Source organism: Primulina huaijiensis, chromosome 8 (genome assembly GCF_012295235.1).
Source record: "Primulina huaijiensis isolate GDHJ02 chromosome 8, ASM1229523v2, whole genome shotgun sequence".
Classification (NCBI taxonomy): domain Eukaryota; kingdom Viridiplantae; phylum Streptophyta; class Magnoliopsida; order Lamiales; family Gesneriaceae; genus Primulina; species Primulina huaijiensis.
In genome coordinates this window covers 3388490-3411403 of record NC_133313.1, presented here as the reverse complement: position 1 = coordinate 3411403, position 22914 = coordinate 3388490, and the positions used below count along the sequence as shown (strand labels likewise).

The following is a 22914-nucleotide window of genomic DNA, read 5'->3' as shown; positions in this document are numbered from 1 at the left end:
GTTGTCAACACAGAGTCCATCGCCTTTTGTTTCAGTTGATCAAGGATATAATTTCTCCGATTCATGGCTTCAATAACATTTTTGGTTTTTGCAATAGCAAAAACTCTTTTCTCATGCTTCACGATCTGAGCAAATACGCCTGCAGTGCGTAAGTGAGTGAAAGGGTGAAATGCTCTCATCTTTAACCATTCATCAAAGAACAACATGTCTTCCCTGGCAGATTTTTCAATCTCTTGAAGATGAAGTTCAATACCAGTTTGCACTGAGGTTTTGGGGCGTTGAACTTGATGTTCATCAGACAGCTTTTCCTTTCCTTTGCCTGTAGGAATAGGCACTGAGGTTCGAGTAGTTGATGATCCGGCCAATGACTCTCGAATCACAACTCCAGTAATAGGTCTAACAATAGGTTCTGATGTTGATGTTGATGGAGCAGTGATGGCCGCTGGTTTGATGAAAGAGGAGGTAGTAGATGGTTGTGAAACAGTAGAAGTGACTGCTGGTTGGGAGGGAGTTGCTACTGGTTCCAAAACAGACTTGTTTTTGGTTTGGGTGGCTTCTGGAAATACTTGTCTTAACGAGACAGTATCCAAATCAGCAATGGCCACATTTTTCTTGATACGGATGGTGGTTCTCGACTTCTTTTTGCTGGGTGTGGCTACTGGAAGAGATGCTTGAGTAGGAGCCGCTGATTCTTCAGATACAGTTTTATCTGAATCAGTCAAAACAATTACTCTTTTCCTTTTGATTTTCTTTTGGGGAGCATGGCCCTCGGCTAGAGTATCCCCAATTTCCTTTTTCATGGAAACAAATTCGACCACAGTTGGTTTAGGCCGTAAAGCAAGCACGTTATCGGCATCGGCCATAGTTACAGAAGAAGCATCTTGATCAGTAGTGAATGGAAAACCAGCATCCTTCAGCATCTGACTGATTTGAACAGCAAAACCAGTGCTCTTTCGTGAAACCATTTCTCTCATAATCTTGAACAGAAGCCAACTCCAATCCACCTTAATATTCGAGGTGATCACCACCATCACCTGAACCTTTTCCTTTGTCAATCGATCAAAAGTACCAGCTTTGACGAGGAGTGCCTTTGCCACAATGTCAGCAAGCACTTGGTACTCCATTTTCAGAAGCTTCTTGAAACACGAGGGAGAGAGTTACTCTCCAGAAGCATAGAAAGTAGTAAGAGCAATAGACATTTCTTCCTTTGAGTTACCTGATAGGTCAGAGATGCCTGAGAGTGGAAGAAAGAAGGTTGATCCAAGTAATGGAGCATCAATGACAATAGATGCATTTTCCTGAGAATGAATGATCTTTCCATCTTGAACAGTTGCTTTGGCGAAGAATTCCAGAAGTGCTGTTTTATAGATGATGGCAGGTGCTTCCAAGAATCTTCGAAGGCCTGATTTTTCAACAGCGTTAAACATTTGTACAAGTCCTTCATCTTTAATAGTAAGTACCGATGAAAAATTAACTTGATAAGCGTTGAGAGTGTAAGCTCCAGCCATTTTTCTGAGATAATTTCGTTGAAGATTATGTTAGACAAGAGAAAGTAGCAGCAAGAAAGTCTGGAATCGTAAAGGTGAAAGGAATAAGAAGCGGTTAATATTCAAAATGTACAGCCGTCAGTGTAAACACAAGGACACGTGTCAGTATGTTTACGGTTGAGTATTTGAAAGGTTATGCAGAATGTCAGAAAGGTTATTTTTCAAAAATGAAAAAGAGCGGGCTGTTTAATGAGTTACTGAAAATAATCAGAAGAGGATTTGTCGTATTATGATAATATCTACTGGAAGTTATAAAGTGCTGAAGTATTGTCAGCATTCTTGATAAAATCCAGTAGATACTTTGTCTTATCGAACAGACAAAACTCTCTTCTGCTTCTGACAAAGCACGAAAATATGAAAGATTATTGTTCCCCCTGAATCTATGCAATAATTACGAAGATACGAAGTTTGAGGGAATAATAAATGATTCTTGGTATCCGTGCAGACAGTGAGCCGTCGCTTCAGCTTCTATAAATATCTGCAATTTTACAAACTGAGTCATTCATGCTTTTATCAAATCAAAACAAATGAGTAGTTCAAGTGACTTTTCGGAGACTTCTCCTGAGTCTGAATCAGCAGAGGAATTTCAAGGACAACTTCCAGCCTCTCGTAAGCAGAAGTTTGAAGATATTCTTTTTCAAGATATGAATACTTGGAAGAAATTCCTTGGCATATAATATGAACAATTAGTTAGATTGTTCTAAATTATTAGGTTTAAACTGTGGAATTATCCCTTTCACAAACCATGACCACGCAAAAAGAGAGGATTCCAACAGTCTTTAGTTAGATTCCTGTTGAAGTACTCAGTGCTACTGGAGTACCTCAAACTACTGATATCAACAAATGTAATATATAAACGCAATGTAATGTATCTGGTTTTATAAAAATTTCATTTTGTCATAGTTTCGTTTATCTACTGCTTTCATTGAAGGTTATAAAACAAGGGATACGAAAAACTTATTCTGGGTAAATTGGATGAATCAATAGACGTTTCATCTGACTTGAGACTCTTCAACTTCTTCAATCATTAAATGTCACCTGTCTATAAGTAATACAACAAGAATGTTAGATAATAACAGTTCGATATGTCCAGTTCAAGCAATTATGATGCTTGTAACAGTACGCATGTCATTATCATAGATGAAATGTTTCCTTATCTGGATGACTTGAAGAAGACTATTGAAGAATATGTCTTGGTAAAGGTTATGTCTTCATGGTTCAAGATTCAAGATCTCTAGAATTCTAATCAAAATGGTTTGGCATTTACTCGTTCACAGAGAGCAGTAGCGAGAAGATACAAACAACAATTTGATGTCAATCATGTTACAGAGCTAGCAACTGATCAAGTTCTTCTGCATGCGATGCTGTGGAAGGAGTGGCATCAGCTAGAGAAGATCTCTTCTGCTGAATCCTTCACTAGTTTAAGAATCCATGAACTGAATAATTGGATAGTTGAGTGGCAGGATTTTGTAGGTTCTGAACTAGCTGCTGTAACATGGCATAGATTATTTCCTTAATAAAATTTTAGTAGATGTAATTTTGTCTTCTTATTCTTCTGCAAACATTCTACTGTTAAATTTTGACAAATAACAATTAAGTTAAATCAATTAAACCAAGTACATTTCGAAAGTACGAAAACTTATTCTCAGGCAGAGGTTTTGTAAAGATATCTGCTGCTTGTTGATCAGTCGGAACGTATTCCAGACGAATGTCCTTCCTCTGTACATGATCTCTGATAAAATGATGTCTGATATCTCTGTGCTTCGTTCTAGAATGAAGTACTGGATTTTGCGTGATTGCAATGGCACTGGTATTGTCACAGAAGATGGGTGATTCAGAGGCTTGAACTCCATAATCTTTGAGTTGTTGTTGTATCCACAGTATTTGAGAGCAGCAACTTCCAGCAGCAAGATACTCTGCTTCTGCAGTAGACGTGGCTATGGAAGTCTGCTTTTTACTGAACCAGAAGATCAACATGTCGCCAAGAAATTGACAAAAACCACCAGTGCTTTTCCTATCCAGTTTGCATCCTGCATAGTCAGCATCTGAATATCCAATAAGGTTGAATGATGAGTCCTTGGGATACCATAGACCGACATTCTGAGTACCCTTTAAGTATTTTAGAATACGCTTAGCAGCAACAAAATGAGATTGCTTAGGGTTAGTCTGAAATCTTGCGCAAATACAAACAGCAAACATGATATCAGGTCTGCAGGCTGTGAGATATAACAATGAGCCAATAAGACCACGTTACTGAGTTACCTCTACTGAGTTTCCATTTTCATCTTTGTCAAGTTTCGTAGATGAGCTCATTGGAGTGGAAGCAGCAGAGCATGTTTCCATACCATACTTTTTCAGTAATTCTTTCGTATACTTAACCTGATTTATGAAGATTCCTGTTTTCAGTTGCTTGACTTGCAGTCCTAGGAAGAATGTTAATTCTCCCATCAAACTCATCTCAAATTTATCCTGCATCATTTTAGCAAACTTTTCACATAGTTTGGGGTCAGTTGACCCAAAGATAATGTCATCAACATAAATTTGTACTAACAAAATGTGCTTATTTTTAACAAACGTGAATAAAGTCTTATCTACTGTGCCAATGGTGAAATCCTGATTAACAAGGAATTGTGATAGAGTGTCATACCATGCTCTAGGTGCCTGTTTCAGACCATACAGAGCTTTGTGTAATTTGAAAACATGATGTGGTAGAAAATGATCGATGAAACCTGGAGGTTGTTCGACGTAAACTTCTTCTTGCAGTAAACCATTTAGGAAGGCACTCTTCACATCCATCTGATAAACTTTAAAATTTTTGAAAGCAGCAAAGGCTAAGAATATTCTGATGGCTTCAAGCCTTGCTACTGGTGCAAAGGTCTCATCATAGTCTATTCCTTCTTCTTGCCTGAAACCCTGAGCCACCAGTCTTGCTTTGTTTCTAACTACATTTCCTTCTTCATTCAACTTGTTTCTGAATACCCACCGAGTTCCAATGACTGCTTGATGAGTTGGTCTAGGTACAAGAAACCATACTTCATTTCTTTTAAATTGATTCAGCTCTTCTTGCATTGCTTCAATCCAACTAGGATCCAGAAGAGCTTCTTCAATCTTCTTTGGTTCAACCTGAGAAATAAAAGCAGCATGCATATATTCATTAAGCATTTGTCTTCTTGTCCTTAAAGGAGCTGCTGGATTTCCGATAACCAAGGATGGAGGATGTGATTTTCTCCAGATAAAAGGGTTTAGACGGATTTCTTCCTGGTTCGATGGATTTGGACCAAGCTCAAGTGAGGTGTCAATAGATTCTGGAGTGTCAACTACTGGTTCTGGTGCATCCTGTGTCTGTATTGCTGGTTCTACTATAGGGATGTCTGGTTCTGGATTTTGTGCATCATTGACACGTGGTTCTGTATCATCTTCACTATCCAGTTCTAGATGAATGTTGTCTAACCTGTTACTCAGATTTGAAGTGTTAGTAATTTCATGAGCTTTGTTGTCTTCATCGAAAACAACATGAATGGATACTTCAACATTAAGAGTTCTATTATTGAAGATTCTGAAGGCTTTGCTTACTGCTGAATATCCAAGAAACAGTCCAGCATCTGATTCCGAATCAAATGCAGTCAAATAGTTTTTACCGTTATTATGCACAAAACATTTGCAACCAACTACATGAAAATAAGATACATTAGGCTTACTCCCTTTCCATATCTCATAAGGAGTCTTATTATGTCTCTTGTTGATCATGGTTCTGTTTTGTGTATAGCATGCAGTGTTGATTGCTTCTGCCCAGAAGCACTGAGAGATATTAGCATCTGCTAGCATTGTTCTAGCGGCTTCTTTAAGAGTTCTGTTCCTCCTTTCAGCTACTCCGTTTTGTTGAGGCGTTCTGGCAGCTGAATCCTCATGATGAATGCCATGTTCATCCAAATATAACTCAAGTACCTTGTTAGTAAACTCAGTACCTCGATCACTTCTGATTTTAATAACAGAAACTGATTTTTCATTTTGAATTTTCTTCAGAAGTTTGATCAGAAGGCCATTGGTCTGGTCTTTTCCAGCAAGAAATATTACCCAAGTAAATTTGGAAAAATCATCAATAATTACAAGAGTGTATCTCATTCCCCCTAAACTTATGATAGGGATAGGACCAAATAAGTCCATATGCAATAATTCCAAACATCTTGAAGTTGATTTAATACCTTTGTTCTTGAAGCTTGATCTTATCTGTTTACCAAGTTGACATGCAGAACATACATGATTTTTAACGAAATTAATATCAGACAAACCGTCAACTATGTTCTGCTTTTTGAGAATATTGATTGACTTAAAGTTTAGGTGATTCAATCTCTTGTGCCATAACCAATGTTTATCACTGAGAGATGCAACTAAACACGTAGGAACATTAATATGATCTACATTCCAAGAAACTCTGTATGTATTTCCTTCTCTTTTCCCGGTTAAGATTGCATATCCATTCACATCTTTAATTAGGCATAAATGTTTCTGAAAAACTATTGAATATCCATTGTCACATAATTGACTGATACTGATCAGATTATAGCATAGGTTTTCAACCAAAAGTACATCATTTATAGTAATGTTACCATGAGTAATCTTACCCTTACGCACGGTTTTACCTTTTGAGTTGTCTCCAAAAGTTATCTTTGGTCCAGTACAACTTATCACTTCTGATAATAGATTCTTTTGTCCAGTCATGTGTCTGGAGCATCCACTGTCCAGATACCATATGGAGTTGCTAATTTTGACTTTTTTCTGTTCCTGCAAACACAAGTTTTAGTAAATGGTACCCAGTCTATTTGGGTCCAAGACTTATCAGTCCCTTAGGAACCCACATCTGTACAATTCTTGGTGACTTTGTACTTCGGGTATCCACCTTTGTGTGTGCAACAGAAGGTCTAGTATTCTTAACATATTGCACTTTAGAATGTTGTTCTTCCCTTCTATTCTTGGTTTCTTGTCTGTATCTCTTTTGAACAGGTCTACTATTATAGTACTGGTAGTTTTTAACCTTCATAGAGAGTTGTCCTTCTGAGTTGAATCCTCTACTGGATCCAGCACTTTGATGGACTCTATTCTCAGGTTTAACATAACCCAGACCATAATGGTTTCTTCTGTCCGTCTGATTTACAAACTTTTCACCTTGAACAGTCGGTACTACAGGTTCATGTACCATACTGGATTTAACGAAGTAAATGAATTTTTCTTTGCCTTTATCCAGTATTGGTTTCGTACTGGTTTCTGAAGTGCTTTCATTGTTACTGAAACCGAGACCACTTCTGTCTCCAGATTGTTTCTGTAACTCATACATCTTTTCCAAAGAAACAGAAAACTTGTTCCATGCATTTACCAGTAATGATAGCTTCTGATTTTCAGATCTCATTGTCTGGTATTCTACATTTACTCTCTCATTCTCAGTTTGCAACTTACTTATCTCAACTTTCAGATCACTACAGCTGTTTTCTTGCAAGCAAGTAAACTTACTGATTTGATCCTTTAAGTTTTGATTTTCAGTCTTAACTTCCTCGAATGATTGAGAAAGTCTTGAGTACTCTTCTACCATGTCATGCAGTGCATTAACCAAATCAGTTCGTGTAAATTCATTTGAGTTAAAATCAAATACCTCTCCAGATGTTGAGGTTGATTCGGTGTCTGCCATAAGGCATTTGACTTCTTCTGCATCACTGTCGCTTGAATGATCATCTGAGTCAGAAGACTCAGAGCTAGAATCTTCCCACTTGGACTTATTTTCTTCAGCAACCATTGCTTTGCGATCTCTTCTGGATTTCTTATCATTCCTCTTGTGCTCCTTTTTCTTCTTTTCATCCTTTTTGGGCTTTGGGCAATCAGCAATAAAGTGACCAATTTTTCCACAGTTAAAACATGCCATATCACCGGATGGTGATTCCTTCTTAAAATTTCGGTTAGGATTCTGATACGTTCTGTTGTTCTTCTTCATGAATCTAGAGAATTTCTTCACAAACAAAGACATTGCATCATTGCTGATCTGTTCAGCAGTTCTATCAGATGTGCTTTCAGTAGTAGTAGTAGGTGATATATTTGGAACAACTGTAACAGGAGCAACAGCGGTAGCAGCAAGAGCCTTGGTAGGTGTACTCGATGATGGCTCTTCTCCACTTCGTACTTCCAGTTCAGATTCATATGCTTTCAAGTCTGCAAATAGATCATGCAGTTCTAATTTGTTCGGATCTTTAGATACTCTTATGGCCATAGTTTTTACATCTCATTCCTTAGGCAATGCTCTCATTACTTTGAGCGCTATTTCTCTGTTGCCATAATCTTTACCAAGAGCTGCTAGCTCATTAACCAGACTACTGAAACGTTCATCAAACTTGTTTAGATTTTCTCCGGCCTTCATTTTCAGATTTTCAAATTTTTGCATGGCCACGGACAATTTGTTTTCTTTAGTCTGCTCATTTCCTTCACAGATTTGAATGAGCTTTTCCCATATTTCTTTTGCAGTTGAACACATCTTGATCTTGCTGAAGGTGTTCTTATCAAGAGTTTTATAGAATGTGTCCTTTGCGACATTATCCAGATTGGCTTTCTTTTTATCTTCACTAGTCCATTCACTTCTTGGTTTTTCAACCATTTGCGGCGCACCATCAGTGATAGCAACGGCTATATTAGGCTTTAAGATCTTTAATGGACCATCTGTGATGACGAACCACATGTCGTCATCTTGAGCTGCTAGATGAGCTTGCATACTGATCTTCCAGTCATCGAAGTCTTCTTTTGAGAACATGGGAACCTTGCTACAGTGTGCCATCTGTTGTAGATTTTCAAGAACAAGAATAACACTGCTCTGATACCACTTGTTGAGGATCGATGTAGAGTTTAGAGGGGGGTGAATAAACTCTCTGATTTCTTCTTTTGAAGTTGCTAAAATCCTGTTAGAGATTGTAGCTAATCTTGTTCAAGTATGCAACCAACAAATCACAAAATAGTGCGGTAACGATCTGATGGTTCAGTAATTGAAATGATAAAAACAGTAGGCAGTAGACAATAGTTGTTTATGGAAGTTCGAAGATAAAATATTCTACGTCTCCCCTTCTTCTGTTTCCAGAAGGTATCACTAAAAGACTTTGGATTTTACAGTACACACTCGTACACACCCACTTCAGCAGGACTTACCTTCTGCCTACTAAAACTCTTAATGTATCAACACGATAAAATAATATATAATCAAAGTTCTGGAAAAGACTCTTTTCCAGATTACAAACTCTTCTCAACAAGATATGAATAGTGTGAACTGTTTATGAAGAGTATGAGAAATAGCAGCACAAGATGATCTTCAACCGATCAGATATATGCTATGAAGCGTGTGCTACTTTTCTGTATGTCGAGCTTTTTGTGAGATAAGAGAGTTTTGTGCTCAGATCAACGTTGTGAGTATTGTAATCAGTATTGTCCCAATCTTTATCAACGTTGTTCTTGTATATTTATAGAAGTTTTTGATCCCAACGTCTATAAACAAAACGGCTTCTTTGACTTCTGATATATTCAGCTTTAATACCTGAAATAGGTCCTGCAGAAAAGCTTCAAAACAATCAGTCTTGTTTTATACCAAAATTGGTAAGACGTAATAAATAGCTTCATACAGCATTAATGGTGCAATTAATGCTAGTACTTGATAAAGTAACGGTAACATTCAAGGCTAGTTCTGTTTATGCGAAAGACGTTAAGTTACTTCGGTTTGGACTGAATTCTGCTTCTGTTTTTCTAGAATTCTAAGTTCTGCTTCTGGTTATCTTAGAACTTTAAGTTCTGCTTCTGGTTTTCGTTAGCTGAAGACTACTGCTTTTATATTGCCTAAAGATCTGCTGGTTTTAAATCTCATTGCCCATCGCCACAATTAAGTTATGTCTAACATATTAGTTGTAATATGAACCATTAAACGATCGATAAGAACATCTAAAATCTTAGTGTAATCAAAGATGTTTGAAAACTTGTTAATGTTGATAATAGATATAACATTTTTTATTTGAGAATTTAGTTGATGTATTTATGAAGTTTGTAACGTTGAGTTTTTAAGATATTTAAACATGAGAATCAATTTAATTCACAAGACATCTGAATAGATGATTATAACGAGAGACTAATAAAAGAAATCAAAGTATATGAATAGAAATTGTTTGGAACTCGTATTAAGAAGAAAACGCAGGGCAGTAACATGTAAGCAAAAGAAATTGACATGGATGTGGTTGATGTATTATGAGAAAAATAAAAGGTAAATTCATAAAGTAACGAAGTGGAGAGCAGTTTTCATATACGTTTATTTGATCAAGCATAATCTAAAACTTATAATATGTCTACACACATGGACTACTACTAAGAATTTTCGATACTATAAGATAAATGTTTTATTATTCATTTAATGTACATAGTTGTTTTGATGGAGCTCGTTGGTATTTAAGGTTGTCTCAATATCTGTTGCATAGTCTAGCAGGAGCAAGAGCTTTGATTCCATGTTAACCACTCTTAGTAAGATGATGGTACATATTGAGTTGGAATAAAATCTTCTTATTAGTTCTTAAACTTCTTTCTGAAGTAGATAGTTGTATTGAAATTGTCCAAAGTCGATATAAGTACAGTAAGGATTGTTTTCCATTGAATTTGGTTGATATATTGAACATGTAATTAGCAAATGATGGGTATTGAGAAATTATAACATAGCAATTTTTTTTTCTTTTGTATCCAAGGGAAAAAACACATCACTCGATCGATCTCCTAACTTTTCTTTCATTTATAATTTTCGCAAAAATGACAATCTTGAATTTTTTTTTCAAAAAATTAAAAATTTCCAAAACTGGAACATGTATAAAAAAAAATTGAAAATCCATAACCCCAATTGCTACGAGAGTTTCTTTTTGTATATTATATGGATGATCCCTTCGTATACGTCAGGAGTCCATTGATGAAAAGGGGCCCCAACATTTTGAATTTACTATTTATAAATAAGATATAAATTTTGATCCTCTATGAGGTCAATTTTCAGTTTTAGTCTTGTGACTTTATTTTCTTGTCAATTTTAGCCTTTTTTCATCTTGGGTGCTCATTTGACACTGTACACATCAGTGTCATATTGCCACCACATCAACTCCATATTGTTATCATGTGAAAAAATTGGAAAAAAAAAACAACAAAAGTAGCTGACTACAACTGAAATTTGATAAATAGATGACTAAAATAACAAAAAGATAAATATATAAAGCCAAAATTTTTTTTCCCAAAATATAAAATCGAACTTAATATACTGACATAAAAAGTAATAATATGAATCACATAATATTTATATCCTGACAAAGAAAATAATTTACGAGCCAAAATTAATTTAATATAATGGAAAATAAAAATTTTAAAACTATGACTTCAAAATAAATTATCTAAAACTAACAGTATCAACACTGCCAAAATCTCCATCCTCTCTCATCCACAATATGTGTTTTGTTGTTCCATATCATTTTGTAGATTTCTAAATCTACCGGAAATGTTGCTTTAATTACTACAATGGAATTGTTAATATAAACATTTAGAGCTAAGGAAAAAAAATCCATGGCTCTGCAAGGATAAAAATAAGGAATTAATCCAATAAATTTGTCCTTTGAGCTTGTTCTACTTTAAATATTTATTAATTATTGATTTAATCCAATAAATTTCTCACAAATGACTAAAGCTCCGTTCAAATTCCATGCTGTTCATTTATGCTATGTTGCCCTATTATTGCCTGTAAATATCCAAAATTACAAAAACATATTTTGATTTCTAAACATATAATTACTTTCAATTTATACACTGGCCTAAATTTTTAAACTTTATTAAAAAAATTGTTGAGAGGGAAACTTTATTTAATATTAACTTTCTATATATGATTCCAAATATCTTACCTTACCCGTTGACCAAAATTTTGGAACATAATTTGATTTTGACTTTCAATTATTGACCATAATTTTGAAATAAAATTTATTTGTCACACATATCATACAAGAGCTAAATCACAATAAAAATTGAAATAAAATACATAAACGACAAAATATTTAATATAAATTTTAAAAAATCTTATATTTTGCTCTTAGATAGATAAATGTATATGCAGAAACAAGTTTAATTGTTTTTTTTAGGGAAAAAAATGAAGAAAGATGGGATGATTGAAAAGGAAGAGAAGAACAAAATAAAGATGAAGAGGAGATTAGATTATAGGAGTTGAATAAAAAAATGTGAAGTCAAATTGTATGAAAATTGGACTTCTGACTTTTGAGAGTGGGCTAGATGACATGAAAAAGAGAATTATCTAAGAATTTTGAAGGATATTAATTTTATTAGTTCATCAAATTTTGTAAGTTTGTTATATTTTTTCTTTCATTCGATAAATCATTAAATTTTATTCTCACTCCAATAAAGTAATTTAATTATAACTTTTATTCATTTTTTTAGCTGTGACAATTGTATCTTTTAACATATAGTAAGATATCCGCTATGTCATTAATGTCTTTGTGATAAGATCATCAATGTTCTATATCATGTCATTACATCAGAGGAAAAAAACTATAAAAGTAGGAAAAAATAACTAATTTATTATATCAAGATGAAATTTTTAAAAATTACAAACCAAAACTAAAATCAACCAATTTACCAGACGAATTTTATATATTGTCTTGCCTATGAACAAAGGCTTGTCAATTAACTTTCCATTATCAAAATTTACACCACAAGAAATCACCAAACTAAATAACTTCATCAGCAATTCGACCGAATGCAGTAGCAGGATTAGTGGCTGAGGTCTATTCATGTCATACCAGGCCAAATACCAACTTTGTATTTTATTAAAATGACATGTAAAATAGACTAAATTTGGAGAAAAGAGTGGGACAAAAAGAGTGAGACCAGGACCAAGAAGCTGCATTTCTTTCTCGCCCTTATCAAACGAAGCAGCATGGTGGCGAACTATCATCCCATCATGCTTGTACGATCGTTTTGTAGCGAAGATTGTTAATCAGGAAATACTGGATAGAGTGTGAAAAAGTATATGAACTTTGGACCAGAAACAGAAATTAGATCTATATGTACATGACAGATGATTAAGCATTGTTCGAAACAAGAGAATTTTGTGCCAATTTTTGTCTGTTTCACAACCACACAAAAAACCTTGTATAGCTGAAAATGCACAAACTCCAGCCGAAAAAAAAAGGACTGGTGGCTACATCAAATCAGCATCATCTTCATATACATAGTCAACCTCGCTTGATTGCCTTCTCTTTGCCTCTCGTGGTCCTCTACATTTCTTTGGTTTTCCCCTGTCAAATGTAACGAGCTCATGATCAATATATCGTTTTAAAAATGTAGTTTGCAAGTGTGTCATGGATCCTCAACAGATTAATACGAAGTCACTAAATGTGTCAAAGCTGAGGATAAATTAGCTATGAGAAAAAGGATTACTTACGGTCCATTAGTTGCTATGCCACCATCCCGTGCAACTTCTTCGGCCTGATACACAAAGGAAATACCGAAAATCATATTGTGGACAGATAATGCTTTCCGAGAAAATGAATAGTACCAAGTCCCACAGTTTTAATTACAAAACTATACGTCCATGCAATACATAAATGAAGCAGTCGAGAACAGAAAAGATAGATTCAATAACCACATCCAAAATCGATTTAACACATACAGATTAGGAAATAAAATAAGGAAACAAAAAGACTCTGGTGGTAGCCAATTTCAAATTTGATGATGGCTTGCTTCAAGGCCTGATGAACACTAAATCCCGATTAAAGTATCCACGTGTGACAGATATGAAAATCATGAAGTTTTGAAGTCTGAATATCTAGTAAAACCTATCCATACACAAGAAGAAAAACCATAAACTGAAAATTTCAAGCCTACTGTTTTCATTTCAAGTATCCTCAAAGCCTGCATATGCAAGAAAAATGAAACGCAAGTTTCCAATAACAATCAAGCACACATTTACGTTTGAGCTAGCCACAAGAAATAATATTTGGAATACAATAGGAAAAGAGACGAGAGAAGTAAAAGGCATACAGCCGGTGAAGTGACTGAAGATAACGAAAAGAGCCTATCTTCAGGCTGAAACTTCCGAGATCTTTTCAAGCTGCCGTTGTCTATGTAAAATAACCAATCACTAAATATTAGTGTATGTGATTTAATATTAAGTGAAGTTATTCTTATTTTTTACCACCGTACGATGCTATATGGTCTCTTTTTTGCCTTTTTCCTAGTCCAAATAGTTCAATAGTAATCATGTCAAGGTTTCAGAAATTCTAGACAAGAAGGCGGCAAGAGCAGGCGGAAGAAAGTAAAAAACAGCAAGACAACAGAGGTGAAAACATAACAAGGAAGCTAACAACCCAAAACAAAGCAGCTGTAAAAGGCATACACGTAGAGGAAGAACAAAAGAAGAAGAAACAAAAGAATCAGGGGCAAAATAAAAAAAAAAGGGCGACAAAGTAAAATCAGTAGAAGCTTACCAATGGGGAGAGAGGAGAGACGCGGGCAGCAAAGATAAGAGCGAGAAGTTGAAAGAAGAAGAACACCGCCGCCGACGAACCGAACAAACCTTTTTTCCTGGACCCTGCTCGCTGCAGTGAAAGGAAGACAAAAACCAAGTCAAGGCAAATGGGAGAGGAACAATGCCGAAGAGAACAAAGCAAACGAACAAAAAACAGAACAAGGAAGCGAACCAACCAAAGACGAAGCAACTCAAAAAAACAGACAAACAAAACATGAGAAGAGGAAGAACAAACCCAAGAGTTCAAGATAAGCTCGCGGGGAGAAGGGGAAGAAAGCAAACACAGTAGAAGCTTACCAGTCTATACAAGGGGGAAAGCAACGCAGCAGAGGTGACGCCGAGAAGCTGGAAGAAGAAGGACGCAGACAACACACCAAGCAAGCCTTTTTTTGCTGGGAGCTGTTCGCTGCAATCGGGGGAAAACGAGAAACAAGGCAAGCAAAACGAAGGAAGACGATGGATACGAGGAGTCGAAGAAGCAGGGGTGTAACCGGAAGCTACGGGTGTGGTGGAGGGAAGAGCATCTCTCCCACGTGATATTGTCCCTGGACTGTGGTGTAGTGGAAGCGACACGTGGTTAGAGGGTGTTACCTGCTACCGGGCCTAAAATGGCCAACTTGAACTTATTTACGCTTTAAGTATAGTAGATAGAAGTAGAAGTAGATATATACTATGAATGAATTCGAGAAACATATATAAAATTACAATTAAAGACCAATATACCCCTAATTACATACCAATACACAAATAAATCATTGTTTTTAAAAAAAGAACTTAGTTAATTAAAAGCTTTGGAGTGAATTTCGTCCAATATTATAATTATGAACAAAAATATTGAAATAAAATAGAATTATTTTAATTATTTATTAAAATAAAATATAATGATTTTAATTATTTAAAAATAGAAAAAAAATTGATTTTTATATCTGTTAAATAAAAATGAGCATTAATTATTTAATAAATAATAACTTATATTTCAAAATTATGATAATAATGTCTAAATTGATATAATTTAATGTAAATCGTTGTTGGTCCCATTTAATTAAGAAATCAAAATCAAAATCAAAATCAAAATCAAAATGGAAATCCACCACTCATTCTCTCTTACCCGTAATCCTTCCCTAGCTCCCACACACGCCACTTTTCTTCACCTACCAAAAATTGTGTAAATCAGTTGTTTTATCTCCGATTAAAACGAAAATATGTCATGTTTTTGAAATAAACGGTCGTTCCGACATCGATTTTTCGAATCATCCCCAATTATGAAAAAACATAAATAAAGCTACTCAAAAATTTGGGGACATTATCCGACGGGCCCTGTGAGTGGGTTTGCTTTCCTTTTATATCATTTCTTCGTTCTTATCTAAAAAAAGTTTGAGTTGATGATTGATATAATTGTTACTCAATAAACAAAGAAAATCATCTCAACTTTTAAAAATCTTTTTAACGAAAATCTCATATACAAAAACGGAACATAAATCACATATTTTTCAGAAGTAAACAATATCCATTTTATGCACTGATTATGTTATGAAATTTATGGCTAACTAAAGTCAGTCTCTTATATTTTAATCCTCTAAATAGTGAGGCATGAATCAGGAATAACATGAATCAGTCATATTCGAAATGGATATTCCTACCATTCATTCATAAATTTCAGTGCTTCAAACATACATATTTTGAATTCAACTTTAAAATCATACAATACATTCTGCTCGGTTTTAAATAAGATATCACGAGTTAAAATAGAAACCCCACTTACAATATTTTCTAAAATAATTTCGACTGACACTTGGACAATGTCTATTTTCTTGTTATTGTATTGCTGCTAGAAAATACTATTGGACTTTTGCTCGAAAATTCCCTCTCTTAGCTCGAAATATTTCTTCTAAGTTTTGGGTGATTTGCTCAGAATTTGTGTAACTCCTCGTAAATTTGTATGCATTTATAGGCAAAAATCTAACGGTTAGCCTCTCAATTAATGGTCATTATCTGACATGATCTCGAGTTTAATGCTTCAGTTATAGGTTTGTATCAGAATTACCAGCTCACTGTTGACATGATATGCTGGATTTCAGCTATTGAATTTTCGCCTACTGGAAATGGTTAGCTGCTGAAAATGTAAGCTGTTGCACAATGCTTGTTGCTGCTGAATTTTGTTTATTGAAAAATGATCGATTACTGAATTTATTAATTGTTGAAATTTTTATCTCCGTTGAATTGAAGTTCGGTTTAAGTTCGGTTTCTCACATAACTGTTGAATCTTCAATTCTAGAGCTGTTGATATTTTCTCATTTCAATAATAGGTGTAATAGTTATCAATTGATTTGATTATCCATTTGTATTTCTTTCACTCCAGGTTAAAGTTATATCACGAACTTTTTTTAAAGAATTTATTCATTTAAATTTTAAATCAGTGAAAATATAATAATAACAATGACACGTTATCCGATAATAATTGAACGTCTATGTTCAATAATTTATTATTATTCTTCATTAAAAAAGAAGAATGGATCTCATGTGAGACCGTCTCATGAATCTTAATCTGTGAGACGGGTTAACCCTACCCATATTCACATTAAAAAGTAATACTCTTAGTATAAAAAGTAATATTTTTTCATGGATGACCCAAATAAGAGATTCGTCTCATAAATATGACCCGTGAGACCGTCTCACACAAGTTTTTGCCAAAAAAGAAAACACTTCTCGACCTTAACTTGTACTAGATATTTGACACACATCTATTGCGAGTATATATTTTATTTTATTTTTTAAATTATATTTTATTGAAGAATCCATTATTTTAAAATTAATTTAAAATATGTTGACCAAAAAATATGTGAGATAAAATTTAGATAAATTTAAAAAAGAGATAGATAAATAGATTAGGTAAAAAAAAATCTATTTGATTTTTGTCAAAAAAGTAAATAAATTTGAATAGTTTCCAATATATGCTTGTCATCTCATTATAAGTTTATTATATAATTTCGAACCACGATCTTGTTCTAAATTTAAAATTTTAATATCAAATAAACTATAAGTAATCGACCAGACTGAAAAGTAAGAGTGTAAATTCGGGTGGGTTGGGTGGATTGGATCGGGTTGAGAATAGTACTATTTAAAAATTGCTCAACCTGAATCGAACCCGATCCAACCCGAAAACTCTCAATCTGAACCTAAACCCGAACCAATCCGATCAACCCGTATAACCCTATTTTGAATTTGTTTATAAATTTTTTAAAAGAAAATTAAATAAAATTAAAAAAATTAATATTTTAATTTAAACACATAATAACAAAATATCTATCATATATTTGATTTAAATTTGAAAGTCTAATCGTAGAAAAATAAAGTATATTTACTAAATCAAATAAATAATTGTCTAAAAAATAAAAAATTTAAAATAAATATTAAATTATGAAAATTTATGATATAAATATACAATTAATATTTTTTCAGACATACAATATATAAAAATGTAACTCATATTTATTAATTATATTTTTTTAAAAAAATTAAATTTTCGGGTCAACCCGGGTTGACCCGAGCCCAACCCAACCCAATCCAACCTGATCATTTTTTTCGGGTCATCTATCGGGTCCAACTCGATCTGACCCGAACCCGAAAACTCCAAACCCAAACTTGATTTTTTTCGAGTTGAATCGTGTCGAATTGATTGATCATGTCTGATTTTGACACCCCTACTGGTTTGGACTTCTTAGATATGTTTACTTCTATCTATTTTGTCCATCTTCTCGTTTTTGGTTACTATGTATAAAGGGGTGACACGAGTCGATTATCCATTGAAGGACAAAAATGAAGCTCCTACCTAGTTCATGCTGATGCACCCATTCTCCATTTTCACTACTTTCACTTTCTTCACTATCATCACCTGACAATGCATTGCATTTAGCTTTTTAGGCATCTCCAATCACAAAATCTATTTTGATGTAAATTTTACACTAAAATAGTGCGATTTCTGCACCAAATACAGCATTCATCTCCAACCCATTTACTTCAAATCTTACACCAAAAAGAATATTCTCGAAATTTTCCTTTTATTTTACTTATGAATTTTATTGTTATATTAATTTTTTGTATTTGTATTAAATTATATTAATTAAAAATCATAAAAACAAATTAGTTTTTAAATATTAATAATTAAAATAAATAAAAAAATATTTTAAAAATCAAAAATTATTAATTTATAATTTTTATGATTAAATATCTAATTGTTAAAAAAATAAAATAAATATTATATTATTATTTAAATACTATTTATAATTTAAATACAAATATTCATAATAAATATAAATATAAAAAATAAAAAATTTATTTTAAAAAAAATACCCCTGCGCCAAATTTTGCGCAGGGGTCTCCTCCTGCGCCAGGAGGAAAATAGCGCAGCATATATAAGCTGCACCAAAATGGTGCAGCTTTGGAGATGGCCTTACAACCTTTTGAATTCTTGGAAAGGTATAAGAACCAAAATTTAAAAAGCACAATAAACGCCAAATTGTTTCATTTAGTGTGCCACCAACAATCACCCACTTCCGCTATCTTTTGGGCCTTTTCTCTATTCGAACTTCATTATTTTCTTAACTGAGCTGAACAACTTTCACCCCCTCAGATTTTGTTCACAAACAAGTCAACATACTACTAGTTTGAAAGCAGAAGTCCACCCCCTCCATTTACGCCAGGACATGGCTTTCAGCGAATAAATGCACTGATATATGTTCCTTTTCAAATTTCAAATGAGAGAGGCTGTGTTTTATTAAACAAATCATGCTTTGTTTCGGGGTACCAGATAAGAGACGCTATTTATTGAGTGGTTGCTACATATAGTTACTGTCCAATAATTCTTTCTACAATACTGGAAAATGGATGGCGTTTTAAACATCTTCTCATTGTTCTGTCTATTGCTGCTTAATATTTTAATTTAAACACATAATAACAAAATATCTATCATATATTTTATGGAGTTATTTAAAGATTCAAATTCGTTGCGACATGAGAACAACTAAAGAAGCCTTAGGCATACTCAAAACAACATAACTGAGGTGAGTCTCAGATACAATAGTCCTTCAAATACAGACACTTACTCAAGCTAGAGCACAAGGGCAGCAAATAAGAAGGAAGAGGGATAAATGGCGTCAAGGATGTGATACTCTTGTCCCACATCTGAAAAATCAAAGATTTAAAATGAGTTTATAATGGCTTACAATGGACTTCTATAGCAACTTGGGTTAATCATTTTCGTTAGGGGTGTTCATTAAACGGTTTACACCGAAAAAACCGACCGGACCATAAATTTCAGTTTTTTTGGTTCGGTTTAAACGGTTTTTCGGTCGGTTATGGTTTTGAGTTTTTGTATTTTCGGTTTTTCGGTTCGGTTATCGGTTTTTGAAATTTTAAAATCGAAAAAACCGAACCGACCATTGAAAATATAATAAATAATAAAATAATTAATATAAATAATTTAATAAATAATAAAATAATTAATATAAGTAATTTCATTATGTTTACTATTTTACTGTCTTATTGATATATAGTTGTGACTTGCAATCAGGTTTGTTAAGTTGATCTAATTTATATGAACTTATTATTTTTCATAATAGGTTGACATTTTCATTTCCCTACATATGAGAATTTTTTTGTAGGAGTTGATGGATCCAATGCTGGAATTATTCACTATCAACATATCCAAATTCCAAATTGCTTACAATTGTCGTAGCTATATTTTTTATTATTTTATTTTGTTGTTTGTGAGATACTCAACAAATTGTTTAGAAGAATTATAGCTATGTTTGTTTTTTATTACTTTATTTTGATTTTTGTAAGATAATCAAAACCAATTTGATTGTGATTTTTTATTATATTTTTTAAAATTTATAACGTACAACTTTATTTATAACTAAATTTATTAAACAAACCGTAATAACCGACCGTAATAACCAAACCGTAATACAAAAAAAACCAAACCGGACCGAATTAAAATGGTTTGGTTTAGGATTAAGCAATCGAAAAACCGTAAACCGAAAAACCGAACCGAAGTTTATTAAAACCGAACCAAACCGACCGTTGCACACCCCTAATTTTCGTAAAGCGAGGACGAATACGAAATAATTGCTATAGGGGCCCATTGTGCAGTCACGCAGGCGCGGGCCCGGGCTCGGGGCATGACAGAATGGTATCAGAGCCGGTCACCGGCATGGAACACCGAGAAATAAGTGCTATGCAGGGCAAACTGCTATGTGCATGTGAGCCACCTCTTGAACCTGCGGGGCAAAGTGCTACATGACGGGAGCCACCTCTTGAACCTGTAGGAGCCACCTCTAGATTCTCGGTGTTGGTGGATCGAGGGGTCAGGCCGCGACGAGGACATCGCGTTCTGAAGGAGGGGTGATTGTGATACCCTTGTCCCACATCTGAAAAATCAAAGATTTAAAATGAGTTTATAATGGCTTACAATGGACTTCTATAGCAACTTGAGTTAATCATTTTCGTAAAGCGAGGACGAATACGAAATAGTTGCTATAGGGGCCCAATGTGCAGTCACGCAGGCGCGGGCGCGGGCTCGGGGCGTGACAAAGGATCACAACAATTCAAAATCCTATAAAAACAGCTCAAAATGCCACAGGGAAAGACACACTTGAATTTAAAGATCGAAACATATTACCTCCTCAAAGAACAGCGCCTTCTGTTCATCCTTGTTGGTATCTTAATCGGCTCTTCTTTCTTCATCCTACAGCCCTCTCTTTCCCGTGTCTCTACCTCTTCTTCCGTGGATCCCCGCAACCACATTTCCTCCCGAAGCAGCGAATCCACACTTGCTTCCTACGATCCGAGGGAGTTAGGACAGAATTATGGGAATTGGGATAGCGGGAGTAATGGGTATCGTCCAAATGGGGTAGGGAGGGTGCCGGTTGGTATACAGGGGAAGAGAAAGAGGATTGCGGTCACTGGTGGGGCGGGATTCGTGGGCAGTCATTTGGTGGATACGTTGATTGTGATAGATAATTTATAAGAGTTGCCTTACTTGAGAACATGTTGGCTTTTTTCGTATCTAAATTTTGTGGCTCGACATATGTATCTTCAGCCACAGTTCAAAGTTATAAGCCTTTTTTGGTCGAGATGCCTAAATTTGTGATAAATGAATAATTTTAAAATCTGAATATAATATGTAACTTAATTATGTCTAATTAAACATTTCCCAAAACACATACACGCACAAAAATATACAGGTCGACTCAATTGTTCTAGAGAAGTTATAGCTGATAACATTATATGCTGTTTTCGCCACAGGATGCGACGGTGCACCTTTACTACCGCTGCTCTTTATCATTGTAAACATGGGTTTTAATATATCATTGCTGCATCTTCTCAAGATTTCTTCAGCTGTAGTATCCTGTCTTGCATCAACAATATATGAGAATTTTTTGTTTTTTTATTATATTGTACTCCAAACATGTCCTAACTTAAAAATTAAAAATAAAACTTAAAAATAAGTGAATAAATAATAAACTAATTTATTTAGGTTTTGAGATTGACTTTTGAAATTGACGATTCAGAATTTCAGCCGAACAAATCAAGATTGGAGAAAAAGGCATTGCTGCTTCGAGCCTTTGTTGAATTGTTGTGCCTCTGGTTTTGATGTTTGTGAGATACTTAACAAATTAGTTACATGAATTATAGCTATGTCTGTTTTTGATTACTTTATTTTGATTTTTGTAAGATAATCAAAACCAATTTGATTGTGGTTTTTTATTATATTTTTTTAAAATTTATAACGTACAACATCATTTATAACTAAATTTATTACACAAACTGTAATAACCGACCGTAATAACCAAACCGTAATACAAAAAAACCAAACCGGACCGAATTAAAATGGTTCGGTTTAGGATTAGGCATTCGAAAAACCGTAAACCGAAAAACTGAACCGAAGTTTATTAAAACCGAACCAAACCGACCGTTGCACACCCCTACTCACGATACTAATAAAACTAACTTAAAAATAATATGTTGACGAATATATTGTCAGGAGTTCAAAAATACAACTCAAATGTCAACTTTGACACTCAATTTTGAGTGACTGCCAAAATGTCTCAACAACCCACAATTTTTGGACAAGATAGTAACATCACAATTTTGAAATCAAACTGATATTTTCTATTTTATATCAAGAATTCATAATTGAAAATTGATAATATTAGATATATAGATATTTAATATAAACTCGTGCGAGCTCATTTAGGCTCACTTTTAAATGAGTCGACGAAATTTCAACCCAACTCACTTAAACTGTTTGGCGGTACATGCCAAACCGACAGACCAACCCAAATTGACGGCTCAAATCACAATGATCTTTTACCGTGTTTTATTTAAATAATTTATAAATATAAACCGTAAAAAAACGATCTTTTACCGTGTTTTATTTAAATAATTTATAAATATAAACCGTAAAAAAACGATCTTTTACCGTGTTTTATTTAAATAATTTAGAAATATAAACAGTAAAAAATTTCGGTGGCAAAAAACTTTAATTTAAACACATAAATTCTAGGAAACTGTCATATGAGGACAAGAAAAAAAAATTAATAAGACACCAAAGAAAATTCACAATTCGATAATGAGTTATTTCTAAACTATAATTAATTTAATTTACATAATTAAAAGATAAATAAAAAATCTAAATCATTGGATTAAAAATAACATATTATAATGTGGGTAGACATAAAAAAATCAAATACTAATTTACATAATGAAAAGATATCATTGGATAAAAATAACATATTA

At 34.0% G+C, this 22914-nt stretch overlaps 1 protein-coding gene and 1 long non-coding RNA gene across 2 annotated transcripts in view; one reads left to right on the top strand and one right to left on the bottom strand.

Moving 5' to 3' along the window:
• The window catches only part of LOC140983052 (disease resistance protein At4g27190-like), a 76815-nt gene that overhangs the window by 33379 nt on the left and 20522 nt on the right, over positions 1-22914 (top strand). The window lies entirely within an intron of this gene.
• Positions 12231-14679, bottom strand: LOC140983564 (uncharacterized). Its single transcript, XR_012176451.1, has 4 exons — positions 14413-14679; positions 14075-14185; positions 13030-13073; positions 12231-12883 (listed from the first exon to the last, which is right to left on the bottom strand). It is a non-coding gene; the product is annotated as an uncharacterized lncRNA (long non-coding RNA).